The sequence below is a fragment of the Neofelis nebulosa genome, chromosome 3, assembly GCF_028018385.1.
Source record: "Neofelis nebulosa isolate mNeoNeb1 chromosome 3, mNeoNeb1.pri, whole genome shotgun sequence".
NCBI classification, from domain to species: Eukaryota; Metazoa; Chordata; class Mammalia; order Carnivora; family Felidae; genus Neofelis; species Neofelis nebulosa.
In genome coordinates, this window is record NC_080784.1 from 103,030,718 (window position 1) to 103,047,320 (window position 16,603).

General features: G+C 36.3%; 1 protein-coding gene across 2 annotated transcripts in view; it reads right to left on the bottom strand.

Annotated features, from left to right (window-relative positions):
• Window positions 1-16,603, bottom strand: part of BBS12 (Bardet-Biedl syndrome 12) — a 67,766-nt gene that overhangs the window by 12,420 nt on the left and 38,743 nt on the right. Inside the window, exons 3-5 of one of the 2 annotated variants that reach the window (XR_009259332.1) lie at window positions 4,311-4,366; window positions 1,874-2,058; window positions 888-1,007 (exon numbers count right to left, since the gene is read on the bottom strand). The gene's annotated coding sequence lies outside the window, so the exon portion shown is untranslated. Of the gene's footprint in view, window positions 1-887; window positions 1,008-1,873; window positions 2,059-4,310; window positions 4,367-16,603 lie in introns of those variants that run through there. The other variant, XR_009259333.1, reaches the window with a different exon arrangement.

A 16,603-nucleotide genomic window follows, 5' to 3' on the forward strand; every position in this document is an offset into this window, starting at 1 on the left:
TGCGAATTGATAGTATTCGGCATGGGAGCTGAATACTATCTCCATGGGGATGGTGTTAGTAGTCAAGTCCTGCAAGAAGTAAATAGCACCTCAAACTTGGGTGATTTGAAGAGAGTTTAATACTCTATTTTCATAAGTGTGAGTAGGGCTTAAGAAGCCACACCCTACCATACCCTGGAGTTAGTACCTGTGGGTCTGAAGGAGAGGGAGAAGTTACTGGAACCTAGACCTAAGTGCTGCCAGGAGCTATGGTCTGGGTGGGAGGCTGCAGCTAACTTACAAAGACCCTGCTGGGAGGGAGATGTGAGAATAAATCCTTGACCTCATTTACCTTGTATACTCTAGGGTCTTTCCAGTTCTTCCAAATGGCCAAACCCAACTGGAATCCAGAAGGCAAGATAGATCCCTTTGATGCAGTTCATGCTGGTCTGCCTCCCAGGGCACAGAGCAGGATGGAGGAAGGACACAGGGGCATCTGAGAACCTCTGGCACAGAGGGGAAATGTACTTTCTGGGATACTAGAGGACTGGAAGCAGAGTGATCCTCTGGGGTCACCTGGGCATGACTGAACACTGATGTGTCCTACTGGTGCTGCATTTGGTTCAGGAACCAGGAAATTCTGGTTATTTATAAGCCTTTCATTAAATGTAATGACAAATGGGGTTAGTGTATGTTCTAGAATGGTAATTCAACACCTATTATAAAAGGACAGGATTGTAGTCAGAATTACGTTTCTGGGTGGAAAAACCCTACCTTGTATGGACAGTGTCAATTTTTTCTTCTTGTTCCTTTCCCACCTCTTCTATCCCAGGGATTCTGGGTCAAGGAGAGCCATGTTGAAATATGCTACATCTGTTTCCACTTTGTAGCCTCCTAATGTCCTATGAGATTTTATATCCTTAGCTCATTAAATGGGAAGTTAGTTGAACATTTTATTATGTGTAAATGTGGGTATAGTTTACCGGTGTGAGACTAGAGCTAGGGAGAAACATTTCTTCATCTCTGATCTAGAGTAAGATTAATTCAATTTTGCAAATGAATCAATTTTCTTTTATGTACAACCCATAGACTCAGTTGAATAAGTATAATGACACTGATGTAAGTTCAAACTATTTTTCCTTCTTGGTTCTTCACTGTATTCCAGATAGTGGAGGTTGCTGGAGAGCCAGGTTCCAAATAGGTAAGGAGCTACCAGGCTCTCTCCTCTGGGCCTATAGCAGACTTTAGGCACCTTTATTATAAAATGCTTTTTTCCATCCCATTTCACTCCTTACCTTCACCACTGAACCTTTTCAAAGACTCATCTACACCTGCAAGCTACATCCAGACCCACCGCCCTCCCTATTCCCTACACCATTATTAGTCTGGATATTCCTTCCCACACTGTGCTGAACAGTAGATGTCAGTGGTTAGATTTTTTGGCCCTCCTCTGGTATAGGATGATGCTGTCATCACTTCATCTTGAAGTGTTCTTGTCTTTGGATCTCCTTTTTCCTCCTTTTCCAGGAAAAGTTCCTGGTGGCTGCTTCTCTGCTTCTGTTATTACTGCCTATTCCTTTTTCTGCTCTCCAAATACAGCAGTATTTCCCAGTTCCTTTCCCCAGCTCCTCTACTAAGCATTCCCATTCTTACTTGCATTTTTTAGAGCACTTTCCATACTTTCTTCAACAAACATCCACTCTCTTTGCTTCAATTACCACTGCTCTGATGTGACTCCTAGATTTACAAACTTTGCCTCTATCTGGGTGCATAGCCCTCTCATCCCCACTTCTCTGGTGGATATGTCCACCTACATAAGTGGCCAGCACAAACTAAACTAGTCCAAGTCGAACCCACTATGTTCCCTTGCAAATGATTACTTCTGATGATTTACCTTTGAGCACCCTGGCTCAATACATTGGATTTTTTTGTTGTTGTTGTTTAGTGGCTTTCTAGAGACTTTGTCTGCTGCCCCTTCTTCCTCAAGTGCTGTCCCATCCCAGCTACATGGCCATGGTCTTCCAGGATTCTGCCTTCTCCAGCCTCAGTTGATTGGTTCCAGGGTAGATCTTCAGTGTGCTTGGGAAGAGCAATAGTGCACAGTGGTGAGTCAAATTGGGCTACTGTCTGCTAAGTTGCACAGGTTTTTCTAATTATAAAATCAGTATAGTAATAGCACCTACTTCAAAGTACTTATATGAATATTAAATGAGATAATACATGCAAATTGCTTAGCAACTCCACCTAAGCTAGTTCAATTTAATCTGCTGTTACCTGACTGTAACAAGAGTAACTAACACTTTTAGCTCCAAAAGAGGCTTCTGATTACCGAGTCCTAACAATTCTGCTTCTGAAATATCACTGGCTTTGTGTCATCTTGTTCATTTCTATTGCCTCTTTTGTTTTTCTGGGCAATGCAAGTACCTAATCAATCTCTGTAGCTATAGTCTAACCCACAGTCTCATTTAAAAATGTTTTTTAAATTTATTTATTTTGCGAGAGAGAGAATGAGCAGGGGAAGGGTAGAAAGAGAGAGAGAGAGAGAGAGAGAGAGAGACCCAAGCAGGTTCCACACTCAGCACTGAGCCCCACACCCATAAAAATGATTTTTTGGGGGGGTTGCCTGGATGACTGAGTGTTGGATTCTTGATTTTGACTAAGGTCAGGATCCCAGGGTCGTGGGATCGAGACCTGTGTTGGATTCAGCATGGAGACTGCTTGAGATTCTTTCTCTCTCTTTCTCCCTCTCTCTCTCTCTCTCCCTCTGGCCTTCTCCCCAATCATGCTCTCTCTCTCTCTCTCAAAAAAAAAAAAAAAAAAACAGACACCTAAAAAACAAACTAAAAATGCTTTCTTGAACTGCTACTTGAGCATGCCATGTTCTTCCTCCAGAACCTCCAAGGAATCTGCACTGTGTTCTGAATAAAAGACACTTCTCTTTTTTTTAAGTTTATTTATTTATTTTGGCAGAGAGAGAGAGAGAGAGAGAGAGAGAGAGGAGATACAGAGAATTCCAAGTAGGCTCTGCTAGAACGTAGGGCTAGAACTCAAAAACCTCAAGATCATTACCTCAGCCGAAATCAAAAGTCAGAATCTTAACCAACTGAGCCTCCCAGGTGCCCCTGAATGACACTTTTCTACTAGTGGTTTCACTTATTTTCTCAAGCTTCTCCCCACCTTGAGAGAGGACCTGCTACTTGCCACTTCTTATGTTGCAGCTCAACGGAACGACTCAATCATAACTCCTCTACATGCTGCTGGTTTTACCTCAGTCCTCTCAGCTTTCCCATACTTTCTTTCTTTCTTTTTTTTCTGCTACACTTTCTGTAAAAATCTCACCATTTTGCAAAGCCCAAACTTAATGAAACCTTTTCCATGAGACTTTTCTGGTTTCCTCAAGCAAAATGAACTCCTTGAATTCCTGTACCATTGAATTCTCATTTGTGATGTTTATTTGGCTCCATCTGCTATTACAATTGTTACTGTGCATCATTTATTTCTTCCACTAGATCACAGGTTCCTGGAGGACAAGTGTCTTACTTAAGTCAATAGCCTCCAAAGTGACTAGTACTACACAGAGGGCATTCAAAACACATTTGTGGAAGATAATTGAATCAAGAAAACATTCTCATTCTCCCTTCTGCAGCACATACACTAAAATTGGAACATTAGGCAGTAGCTACACTTGTGGTGAGCACAGTATAACATAAAACTTGAATCACTGTGTTGAACACCTGAACGTAATGCAACATTGTATGTACACTACACTCAAATAAAAAAAAAAAAGAAAGAAAAAATGTTCTCTGGTAGATTGGGCACAAAGTTGAATATAGTGTGTACAAGCACGTGTGTGATGTGTGTGTGTGCGTGTGTAAAGAAAGAAGAGAGGAAGAGAGAAATATTTGAAGAACTGAATTAATCTCTACACCACAAATGAATTCAAGATGGATACAGTTTGGCCAGTGGTGGCAATTTTGCTTTATATTGCTATTTTTGTTTGTCACTATAACAAACTGATTTAATACTTCATTACCTTGGTTCATATTTTATTTAATTTTCTTTCGGGTTTCTATGTGTTTTATTTTTACGAAGTGTTATAATTTTATAATGAAATCTCCAACTTTAAAAAATAATCTAAAACATAATTTTCATCTTATTACATATGGTTGTTAACAATGTAAGTAAATAAAGGCAAATTGTGCTTTAGTCAAAATCAATAAAAAGCTTCCAGCCAAATTTTTTCTATTAGCTTAAATGATTGCATACTTAATTTAATGTAACAAGTGATAATAGGAAGTTCAGGGGTTTTATGAAATACATGCAATACTTACTTTTTCAAAAAATCCTTCCATTTCTCCTCTGTAACGTATTTCAGGATAAACTGATCCTTTAAATGAGAATGTAAAAATGTAAGAAAGCACTGTTTATTCTGGAAAAGTTTTAATATTATTAAAAATAATTGTCCTCAAAAATAAAACTTTTGGCTTAAAAGATATAGATAGTATGAACTTTTCATTTTGATTCAAATATTAATAGTGATTTTTCAAGAGGAAAATCTTCTGCATAATACAAATATTAAGCAGGTCAGCATGGGTTACTAACAGAAATTTTGACTATCAAAATATACAACATTCCTCTGTGAAAATTTGTGCATATTTAATTTTATTGAAGTGTATCATTTGAAAGTTTTTACCTAGACATTTCTAGATATGTCTCCCAAGGCAAGGGACACAAAAGTAAAAATAAACTATTAGGATCATATCAAAATAAAAACCTTCCACACAGTGAAGGAAACAAAAAAACTAAAAGACAACCTACTTAATGGGAGAAGATATGTGCAAATGACATATACGAGAAAGGGTTAGTATCCAAAATATATAAAGAACTTACACAACTCAACACCAAAAAAACCTCAAATAGTCCAATTAAAAATGGGCAGAAGACATGAACAGACATTTCTCCAAAGAAGACATCCAGATGGCCAACAGACACATGAAAATATTCTCAATATTACTCATCATCAGGAAAGTGCATATCAGAACCATGATGAGATATCACCTCATACCTGTCAAAATGGCTAACATCAAAAATACAAGAAACAACAAGTATTGTCAAAGATGTGGAGACAGAGGAACTCTCTTGCACTCTTGGTGGGAATGCAAAGTGGTGTAGCCACTGTGGAAGACAGTATGGAGTCTCCTCAAAAAATTAAAAACAGAAGTGACCTATGATCCAGTAATTGCACTACCAGGTATTTACCCAAAGAATACAAAAACACTAACTCGAAGAAATATATGCACTCCTATGTTTACTGCAGCATTATTTTACAACAGCCAAACAATGGAAGCAGCCCAGGTGTCTATCAATAGATGAATGGATAAAGAAGATGTATATATGTACAAAGGAATATTATTCAGCCATAAAAAAGAATGAATTCTTGCCATTTGCAACAACATGAATGCATCTAGAGAGTATAATGCTAAGCGAAATAAGCCAGTCAGAGAAAGAATAATGCCATATTATTTCACTTATCTGTGGAATTTAAGAAACAAAACAAACAAAGGATAAAGGAGACAAACCAAGAAAGAGCCTTGTAACTATAGGGAACAAACTGATGGTTACCAGAGGAGAGGTGGGTGAGGGGACGGGTTAAATAGGTGAAGGGGATTAAGAACACACTTTATTTTTAATGTTTATTTATCTATTTTTGAGAGAGAGAGAGAGAGAGGCAGAGAGAGAGGGAGACAGAGAATTCCAAGCAGGCTTTGTGCTGTCAGCACAGAGCCTGATGTGGGGCTTGAACCCAAGAACCATGAGATCATGACCTGAGTTGAAATAAAGAGTCTGGATGCTTAATTGACTGAGTCACCCAGGAGCCCCAAGAGTACACTTATTTTGCTGAGCACTGAATAATATATGGAATTGTTGAATCACTATATTGTACACTTGAGACTAATATAACATTGTATGTTAACTATGCTAGAATTAAATTTAAAAATTAATTAAATTTAAAAAAATAAAAATTAGATCTTTAGATCATGTTTTCTAATCTTTTTAAACATACCAACCTCAATTGAAAGGAAAAATGTGCAAGGTAGACAATTTTTGTTAGTTTTATTGAAAGGCAAAACCAAAAATGGCTAACATTTTCAACCTACCTGAATAATGTTATAATTCTAGTATAATAGTTTTGATTATTCAGAAAATAATGATGGAATAAGAGAGAAAAACAAAACTAAAGGAGAAAATGTACATATCACAAATAGATTTGGTAATAATGTTGACTTATATTTGTATGATTTTATATATATATATTTTTTTTTTGTTTGTTTATTTATTTTACATTTTATCTTGGAATAAAGGCCTAGAAGCAATAAGTTTACTTATTTTGAGAGAGAGAGCTAGCTCACCGACATGAGTTGGGGGTGGTGAGGAGGGTTGGGCAGACAGAGAAGGAGAGAGAGAGAGAATACCAAGCTGGGGCTCAAGCCCACTGACAGTGAGATCATGACCTTTCTCCAAGGTCATGGAGATTCAAACCAAAGATTCAAAGGCTTAACCAAACTGAACCACCCAGGAACCCTGATTCTTTTTGTATTTAAAAGTACTTTCATATATAGTGTCTTTCTGATCTTTACAACAATCTTATCACTAGAAAGAGTTTCAGACATGAAACCCAGAAGAAATAACTTGTTTATCCTTGTACTTGAGCAACAAGGAAAAAAAAATTAACTGGAAAATAGTATATTTAATAAAATGTTCATTTTTGTGGTTGTTGTCATTTTGTTTTGTTTTTTACTTGGGAAAACATACATTATGAAACAGGCTGGAATAGAACAGGTTGGCTAAGGGACTGGTAAGGGAAGACTTCATTTGCTCTAAAAGCAGGAATTGGCATTGGTATATGTTCCAATATTAGCCTCATAAAAATACTGCTTGTTTTCCAACATATAAAACTGCTTTCAAATCCCATATTCCCTCAAGCTGTTTATATTATAACTTCATCAAAGTCTCAAAGTCAAGAATCTTTTGAACTGCTTGAACAGCATCTATTTCTTCTCCCTTTCTTTTTCTTTCTTTCTTTCTTTCTTTCTTTCTTGCTTTCTTGCTTTCTTGCTTTCTTGCTTTCTTGCTTTCTCTCTTTCTTTCCTTTCATTTCCTTTGATTTTTCTCCTCTAAACACTTTGAGGAACTCCTTGTGATACTTGCCATAGAGGTGGAGAAAATCTTTTTTACTAATTTTCTTTGAATTCTCTGTGCATAGATAAAAGTCTTAATGAGATTGGAAACTATCATAATTCTTAGAGAGAGTACATAAGATTAATGTGCCCTTTAGAGAAAAAAAAAACCCCAGACACTGAAATTCCAAATATTGCTCCTGCTATTAAGAAATCAGAAAATCCTGGGGTGCCTGGGTGGCTCAGTCAGTTGAGTGTCTGACTTTGGCTCAGGTCATGATCTCATGGTTCATGGGTTTGAGCCCCCGCATGGGGCTCTGTGCTGACAGCTCAGAGCCTGGAGCTTGCATTGGATTCTATGTCTCCCTCTCTTTCTCTGCCCCTCCCCTGCTTGTGCTCTGTCTCTCTCTGTCTCTCAAAAATAAATAAATGTAAAAAAATTTTTTAAAAATTTAAGAAATCAGAAAATCCCTCCACTCCACAATCAGAAATAGTGTAGAAAGAGGGAACAGTCAACACCTGCTTGAGGTTAGAAAGATAAAAATGACAGTTCATTGTTGGTGAGTTTCTTGTGTATTCATTTTCAAAAACTGTGGCAGAGAAAAACAGAGAATTGAAGTTGAAAGTTATAAGGAAAGAGAAACTGAATAATGTCGCTAGACAATTTGACAATTGACACAATTTGTCACTTAAGAAATTCAGCATCCCAGTATTATATTTTGGGTGAAATCTTTTTAATGAAGTATTAGACATTGCCATTTCTTTACCAGTTGATTCCAACATTTAGATCAATCTATCATGAGGTCGCATTTCTTTTCTTGTGTACATGAATGCACCAGAGTGTTTCCTCTGAGTCAGGCATTAGAGCAAGCTATCCAGTGCATTTGGTAGGAAATTGTGGTGAGTACACTGTTTAGATGTATTCTGTTCTCCCTCATTAATTATTTAATTAGGTTTTAAAGTATTTTGCAAACCTATAAACAGGAAATCCTATGTGTAATGCCTTCTTTTAGTCTGAGTCTTCTTGTAATATTATACTTCCAAAGTAATTCCTAGTAATCAGATGGCTAAATTAGGACCAGATTCCAGAATTAAAAGAATGAAACAGATTAACTCAGTAGGCTGAAATATTAAGGAAACTAGGCCAACTAGAGGTTAATTTTCTGTCCCAGGGTCTTTTGTAATTTCTGATCTTTAGGCAACACACAGAGACAAACATGCATATAAAGGACCCTACTGGAATAAGTAAAAGAAAAACCTTTCTCTTTTATACCTATGTGATGTGGAAAACCATAACATTAACCGCACTAAATTATAAGCAGTGGAATCTTACATTGTTTCAACATGTCTGGGCATGTTTGGTGATTGGATTTGTTCCAAACCAAGTTCTCCATGGATTCCTGATAACCCAATGGTGGGAGAAGGTGGGTGGAGATTGTCAATAACACCATAGATCTACTTTAAGTTCAAGCCAGGATCCCCACTCCATGCAGACACATAAAAGCTCTTATTATACCTACATTTATTAAAGTTACATCTTGTCATATCTATATGCTCAGTGTATGCCCACATATACTAGCTACTGTATCTAAATAAACCCAACTGAGACCATGAACAAGTTGAATTTGTTAATTCTACCATTATCTTAACTGTGAAGGTGACCTAGGCTCTTGACAGAGATCTAGGTTCTTGAGAGGGAAAGATGCTCTTAAGATTTTTATAATTGCTTATTCTTAATAATTTTAAATTTTTCTCGGTGTCCTACTAAATGATAACCCATTGTCATGAAAAGAGTAAATGCCACTAGAACTAGAAGTCTTAAGATACAAGGAATATAGCTATTCAAACAATGTTCTGGTGAAAAGTTTAAATTTTGAACAGACCTCAATTATCTGCGTCCCTCATCAATGTGGTAAATACCTAGTGTGTGTGTGTGTGTGTGTGTAATAGTATACACTATTATAAATGTACTGATAAATAATAGAATGGTAGAGTATAGTATTGTGACAATGGTGTTAAAATATTATAAGAATTGCATGCAGGGAAAGGTTATTTATAGCACTGCTTTAGGTCTGGAACATCTCTGAAATTTGCGGGTTTGGAAGTGTTGAAATTGTTATAATGTTCTGCTTTATAAATTTGCTATGTTGCTTGCTATAGACTGAATGTTTGTGTTTCCCCAATATTCATATGCTGAAATCCTAATCCCCAACGAAATGGTAATAGTGATTGAGGCCTTTAGGTGGTGAGGATGAGGTCCTCAAGAATGGCATTAATGCCGTTAGAAGAGAGACCCCAGAGACATACCTTACCACTTCCATCTTGTGGAGACACAGTGAGAAGATGGCAGTCTCTGACGCAGGAAACAAGCTTTCACCAGACACTGAATCTGACCTTGGCCTTCCCAGCCTCCAGAACTGTGAGAAGTAAATTTCTGTTGTTTCTATGTCACCCAGTTTATGATATTCTTGTATACCCTGAACTAGAGCATGCTGGTATTGTTCAACTGAAATGAGGAAGATCTAAAACAGTAATCCTTGTGGACAGGACCATAATGTCCAGGCTAGAGTTTTCATGCTAACATGGTCATTAGAAGAGCAGCAGCGAGGTTCAATTACATACATAAATGTAGGAGCCAGAGTCCAGTGGCTTAGGTATCTGACTGCAAGTTGCAGGGACAAGGAATTCTGATCATACTCTATTTTAAGAGAGTGCCACAGTGAGCAAAATTGGTATTAGTTACCTGCAATCAGAGAGCTTGGTTAACTAGCTAACCAATGAGCATGAGTGACACCTAAACATTGGACCTGGAGGAAGTGACATTATAAGCCCTATAGCTTGCTTACGAAAACATGGTTTCTTACCAAACTTCAGCTAATAAGAGTGAGTTAGGGTGAATGGTCTCAGATATTTGCTTAATGTTTTACACCCCCTCTCTAATTTATAAGTAATTTTTGATAAATTATAAAATCAGTACTTTATTATAAAAATCCAAATGTTATAAACATGTTAATGTAGAAAATAAAAATTCCCAACAGTTTCATTCTCCAGATATTAACCAACTGCTGCTTATCTCACCCCCCTCCTCCCCGCCCCCATCCATTTTTCTTCTCATGACAGGGAGGCATCATGACCTAGTAGTTGAGAAGGCAGATTTGGGAGCCAAGCTACTTGGGTGCAAATTTCAGCTCTGTCACTTACTAGCTGTGTGACTGTGGGGCAAGGACCTCTCAGTGCCTTGGAATCCCATCTCTGCACAGGGGCATAACTACCTCTCTCACTGAGTTGTGAGGATTAACAATGGCATATTAGAATAGTGCATGGTACATGGCAAGTGTGGTTTTTATTAATGATGATGATGATTATACAGTTACATATAAGTAGATATTTACACATACAAATATAAGGTACTTTATTATTAAAATTTTTTAAATGTTTATTTATTTATCAAAAAAAAAACTTTAGTGTTTATTTTGTTTTTGAGAGAGACAGTGCAAGCAGGGGAGGGGCAGAGATAGAGGGAGACACAGAATCTGAAGCAGGCTCCACGCTCTGAGCTGTCAGCACAGATCCCGACACAGGATTTGAACTCATGACCCGAGTTGAAGTCAGACACTTAACTGACTGAGCCACCCAGGTGCTCCTGTATTTTCCTGATTTACAGATATTCATTTGCTATCATAAACATATATGAACTCTATCTGTTGTGGTTTTCCATTGCAGAACAGGGGAAGAAAGCGGTATTTTAATGGCCCAGCTTAGGCCAAAAACTAGCTGTTGTAAAGAAGAGAATTCCCTATTGGACTTCATACCCTCCCCAATCCCCACCTCATCAAACCATTAGACAGAGTTTCAAGCTTTTGTCCATCCTTTAATAATATTTATTCTTACTGAAGCTTTCACTTATATCATTCTAAGTATTCTTGGCAAGAAGTGGAAATATATTTGGTCTAAATGAGACAAACTTAAACTTAATCAGTAAAACATTAGTTAAATGGAAGGAGAATAAAATTTCCCTATCCAATACTTGGCCTGTTTATTTATTAGGTAATTTGATTACAGAAGTTTGGAAAAGCAACAGATGAATTCAGCTCTTTTTATTCCAGAATGAAACAAGGGGTCAGATATTAGGATCACATTCTCTTATTTATTTATATCCAATGTATCCCATTATTACCTATAATAATAATAAAATAATAAAAATCGTTTTCCCTTGTAGGTAACTTTTTGTTTCTCTCTTGCTGCTTTTAAAATTCTTTATCTTTAAACCTTGACATTTTAATTATTATGTGCCATGGTGTGGACCTCTTTGGGTTCATCTTGTTTGGAACTCTCTGTGCTTTCTGGTAACAAGAACGTTGGTAACAAAGTTACCTACAAGGAAAAACCTATAAGGCTATCAGGTGATTTTTCACCCGAAACTTCACAAGTCAGAAAGGAATGGCATGAAATATTCAAAGTACTAAAAGGAAAAAACCTATAACCTACTTTACCTGGCAAGGTTATCATTCAGATTTTAAGGAGAGATAGAGTTCCCCAGACAAACAAGATAAAGGAGTTTATCACCACTAAACTAGCCTTACAAGAATGTTAAAGGGACTTCTTTAAGTGGAAAAGGAATGGCCATAATTAGACATAAGACAAATATGAATAATAAGATGTAAAATATGACAACATAAAATGTGATGGGAGTAAAAAGGGAGGAATAAGGGAGGAAAAAGAAAAAGAAAGAGAAAGATCTTTTCTTTATTTTCTTCTTCTTCTTCTTCTTCTTCTTCTTCTTTTTTTGAGAATCTGCTTCACTTAAATGACCATCAAATTAATATGGCTGGTATTTACTTAGGATGTTATATATGAACCTCTGGGTAACCACAAACCCAAACCTATGATACATAAAAAAATAAAGAAAAAGAAAGCCAAACAAAACACTATAGGTACTTATCATGCACAAAGAAAGAGAGCAAGAGAATAAGAAAACAAAGAACTATAAAAACAACCAGAAAACAAATTTTAAAAATGGCAATAAGTACATATCTATCAATAATCACCTTAATGTAAATGGCCTAAATGCTCCAATCAAAAAACAGAGTGGCAGAATGGCTAAAAAAAACAAAAAACAAAAAACAAAAACAAGACTGAGGGGCACCTGGGGTGGCTCAGTGGGTTGAGCGTCCAACTCTTGGTTTCAGCTCAGGTCATGATCTCACGGTTCATGGGACCAAGCCCTACGTTGGGCTCTGTGCCGACAATACAGAACCTACTTGGGATTCTCTCTCTCCCTCTGTCTCTTCCCCTCCCCTGCACGTACTCTCTTGCTCTCTCTCTTTCAAAATAAATAATTAAATTTGAAAAACAAAAAAAACACAGGACCAACCTGTATGCTTCATATAAGAGACTCACCTCAGACCTAAAGACACATACAAATGGAAATACAAATGAAACAAACAAAAACCTGAGGTAGCAATATTTATACCAAACAAAATATACTTTTTTCAGTTATTTTAATTTTTATATTGATATTTATTTATTTATTTATTTATTTATAAAGTTTATTTATTTTGAAAGAGACAGAGACAGCACAAGTTGGGGAGGGGCAGAGAGAGACAGAGAGTGAGAGAGAGAGAATCCCAAACAGGCTCCATGTTGTCAGTGCAAAGTCCAATGTGGGCTCAAACCCATGAACTGTGAGATCATGACCTGAACTGAAACCAAGAGTCAGACGCTTAACTGAGTCACCCAGGCACCCCCAAAATAGACTTAAAAAAAAAGACTATAATAAGAGACAAGAAGAGTATTACATAATGATAAAGGGATCAATCCAACAAGAGGATGTAACAATTGTATATATATCTATGCACCCCACATGAAAGCACCTAAATACATAAAGCAAATATTAATGGACATATAGATTGAAACTGAGGTAATACAATAATAGTAGGGGACTTTAACACTCCAGTTACATCAGTGGATAGATCATCCAGACAGAAAATCAATAAGGAAACAATGTCTTTGAATGACACACTGGACCAGATGGATATAATAGACATATACAGAACATTTCATCCAAAAACAATGAAATGCACATTCTTTTCAAGTGCACATGGATCATTCTCCAGAACAGATTACATATTAGGCCAAAAAACAAGCCTCAATAAATTTAAGAAGATTGAAATCATACCATGCATCTTTTCTGACCACAATAGTGTGAAACTAGAAATAAGTAACAAGAAAAAAACTAGAAAAACCCAAACATGTGGAGACTAAACAACATGATACTAAACAACCAACGGGTCAATGAAGCAATCAAAGAAGAAATTTAAAAAAAATATATGGAGACAAATGAAAATGAAAACGCAATGGCCCAAAACCTCCAGGACACAGTGAAAGCAGTTCTAAGAGGGAAGTAGATAGAAATACAGGCTTACATCAAGAAACAAGAAAAAACTCAAATAGACGATCCAATATTATGCCTACAGAAATTAGAAAAAGAAGAAAAAGCAAAGCCCAAGATGAGTAGAAAAGAAGAAAAATAAAGATAGAGCAGAAATAAATGATTTAGAGACTAAAAAACAAAACAAAACAAAACAAAAGCAAACAAACAAAAACCAGTAGAAAAATTCACTAAACAAAGTGCTGGTTCTTTGAAGACAAACAAAACTGACAAACTGACAAACAAAACAAAACTGACAAACCTTTAGCCAGACTCATCAAGAAAAAAAGAAAAAGGAACCAAAATAAATCAGAAGCTAGAGAAAAGAAGTAATAACTGACATCATAGAAACACAAAGGATTATAAAAGAATAATATGAAAGGTTATATGCTAAAAAGCTGCAGAACCCAGACGGAAAGTATAAATTTCTAGAAACATATAATCTTGCAAAATGTTTGAACCAGGCAGAAATGGAAAATCTGAATAGATTGATTATAAATAATGAAATTGAATTGGTAATCAAGAATCTATATCTATATCTATCTATCTATCTATCTATCTATCTATCTATATATACCAGATAGATTCACATGTGAATTCTACCAGACCTTTAAAGAGCCAATACCTATTCTCATCAAACTATTCCAAAAAAAACAGAAGAGGAAGCAAAGCATCCAAATATATCCTATCAGGCCAGCATTACCCTGAGACCAAAACCAGACAAAGACACCACAGAAAAGGGAAACTATAGGCCAATATCCCTGATGAACATAAATGCAAAAATCTTCAACACAATACTAGCAAACTACATACAACAATACATTAAAAGGACGATTCACCATGATCCAGTGGGAATTATTCCCAGGATGCAAGGATGGTTCAATATTCCCCAAACAATCAACATCATATACCACATCAACAAAATGAAGGATAAAAATCATTTGATCTCAATAGATGCAGAAAAAGAATTTGACAAGATTCCACATCCATTCATGAGAAAACCCCTCAACCAGATGGGGTTAGAGGGAATATCCTTCAACATAATGAAGGCCATATATGAAAACCTACAGCTAACATCATCCTCAATGGTGAAAACCTGAAAACTTTCCTTCTGAGGTCAGGAACAAGACAAAGATGTCCACTCTTGCCATTTTTATTCAACATAATACTGGAAGTCCTAGACACAGCAATCAGACAAGCAAAAGAAATAAGAGGCATCCATACTGGTAAAGAAATTAAATTGTCACTATTCGCAGATGGCATGATGTATACATAAAAAGTCCTAAAAGAGTTCACCAAAAAACTACTAGAAGTAATAAATGTATTCAGTAAAGTGACAGGATACAAAATTAATGCCCAGAACTCAGTAGCATTTTTATACACTAACAATGAAGTCACAGAAAGAGAAATTAAAAAAAAAATACCATTTACAATTGCACCAAAAATAATAAAGTACCCAGAATAAACTTAATCAAGGAGGTGAAAGGCTTGTACTCTAAAACTATATATATATATATAAAACACTGTTGAGAGAAATTGAAGATTACACAAATAAAAAGAGATTCTATGCTTGTGGATTGTAAGAATTAATATTGTCAAAATGTCCATATTACACAAAGCAATTCTAGAGATTCAAAGCAATCCTTATGAAAATGCCAAGAGCATCTTTCACAAAACCAGAATAAATAATACTGGAATTTGTATGGAACCATAAAAGACCCCAAATAGCAAAAGCAATCTTGAAAAAGAAGAACAAAGCTAGAGGTATCACAATCCCAGATTTCAAGATGTACTACAAATCTGTAGTAATTTAAACAGTATGGTCCTGGCACAAAAATAGATATGTAAGTCAACGGAACAGAGTAAAGACCCCAGAAATAAACCCACAATTACATGGCCAATGAATCTATGACAAAAAAGGCAAGAATATATAATGGGGAAAAGACAGCCTTTTCAATAAATGGTGCTGGGAAAACTGGACAGCTACATAGAAAAGAATGAAACTGGACTACTTTCTAACATCATATACAAAAATAAACTTAAAATGGATTAAATGGAGACCGGAAAACATAAACATCCTGGAAGAGAACACAGGCAGTAATATCTGAGACATCTGCCAATAGCAACATTTTTCTAGGTATGTCTCCTAAGGCAAAAGAAACAAAAGCAAAAATAAACTATCAGGACTACATCAAAATAAAAAGCTTTTGCACTGCAAAGGAGCCCATCAAGAAAACTAAAAGGCAACTTACTGAATCAAGAAGTTATTTGCAGGGGTGCCTGGGTGGCTCAGTTGGTTAAACATCCAACTTCAACTTAGGTCATGATCTCACAGCTCGTGTGTGAGTTCGAGCCCTGCGTGGGGCTCTGTGCTGACAGCTCAGAGCCGGGAACCTGCTTAAGATTCTGTCTGTTGGGTCTGTCTGTCTGTCTGTCTCCTCTCATGTCTCCTCCCCTGCTCATGTTCTGTCACACATCAATAACTGGTTATTGCAATTGTCAGAGGTCAGTTTCCAACATATGAACAACTAGAAAATGGAGGTTCTACATTTTTACCCCACAGAATATGGCAATGATAGTTTTAGCTTGAAAAGTTTTTAAAGCAAGTTTATTAAGCATCCACTTTGACTATAAAATATATTAACAATGTACCTAATAAAATATCTATCATTAAACAATGTAAATTCTTGAAGCCTCAAATAAAATAATAGTAACAAATATATTTTTTTAGAGACAAAGGTAAGCCAGGTATTGCAGTAGGCACATTACATTAATTATCTCATTCCCCTTTCATCAGTTATGCAAGGTAGATGGTAAAAATGCAAACTTCTGTCAGTGAGTGTTAACCAACCAATCATTACTTAAGAGAGTTAATTTTCAAATTCCCTGTAAGTAACAGAATCTCTGGCTGGTGTTCTCCATTCTATTATTAACTAAAGAGGTTTGGAATAACTCTCCGAGGTTTGGAAACCACACTTCGGTCACTTTGCCTACAGAAATAAGACTTAGTACCTCC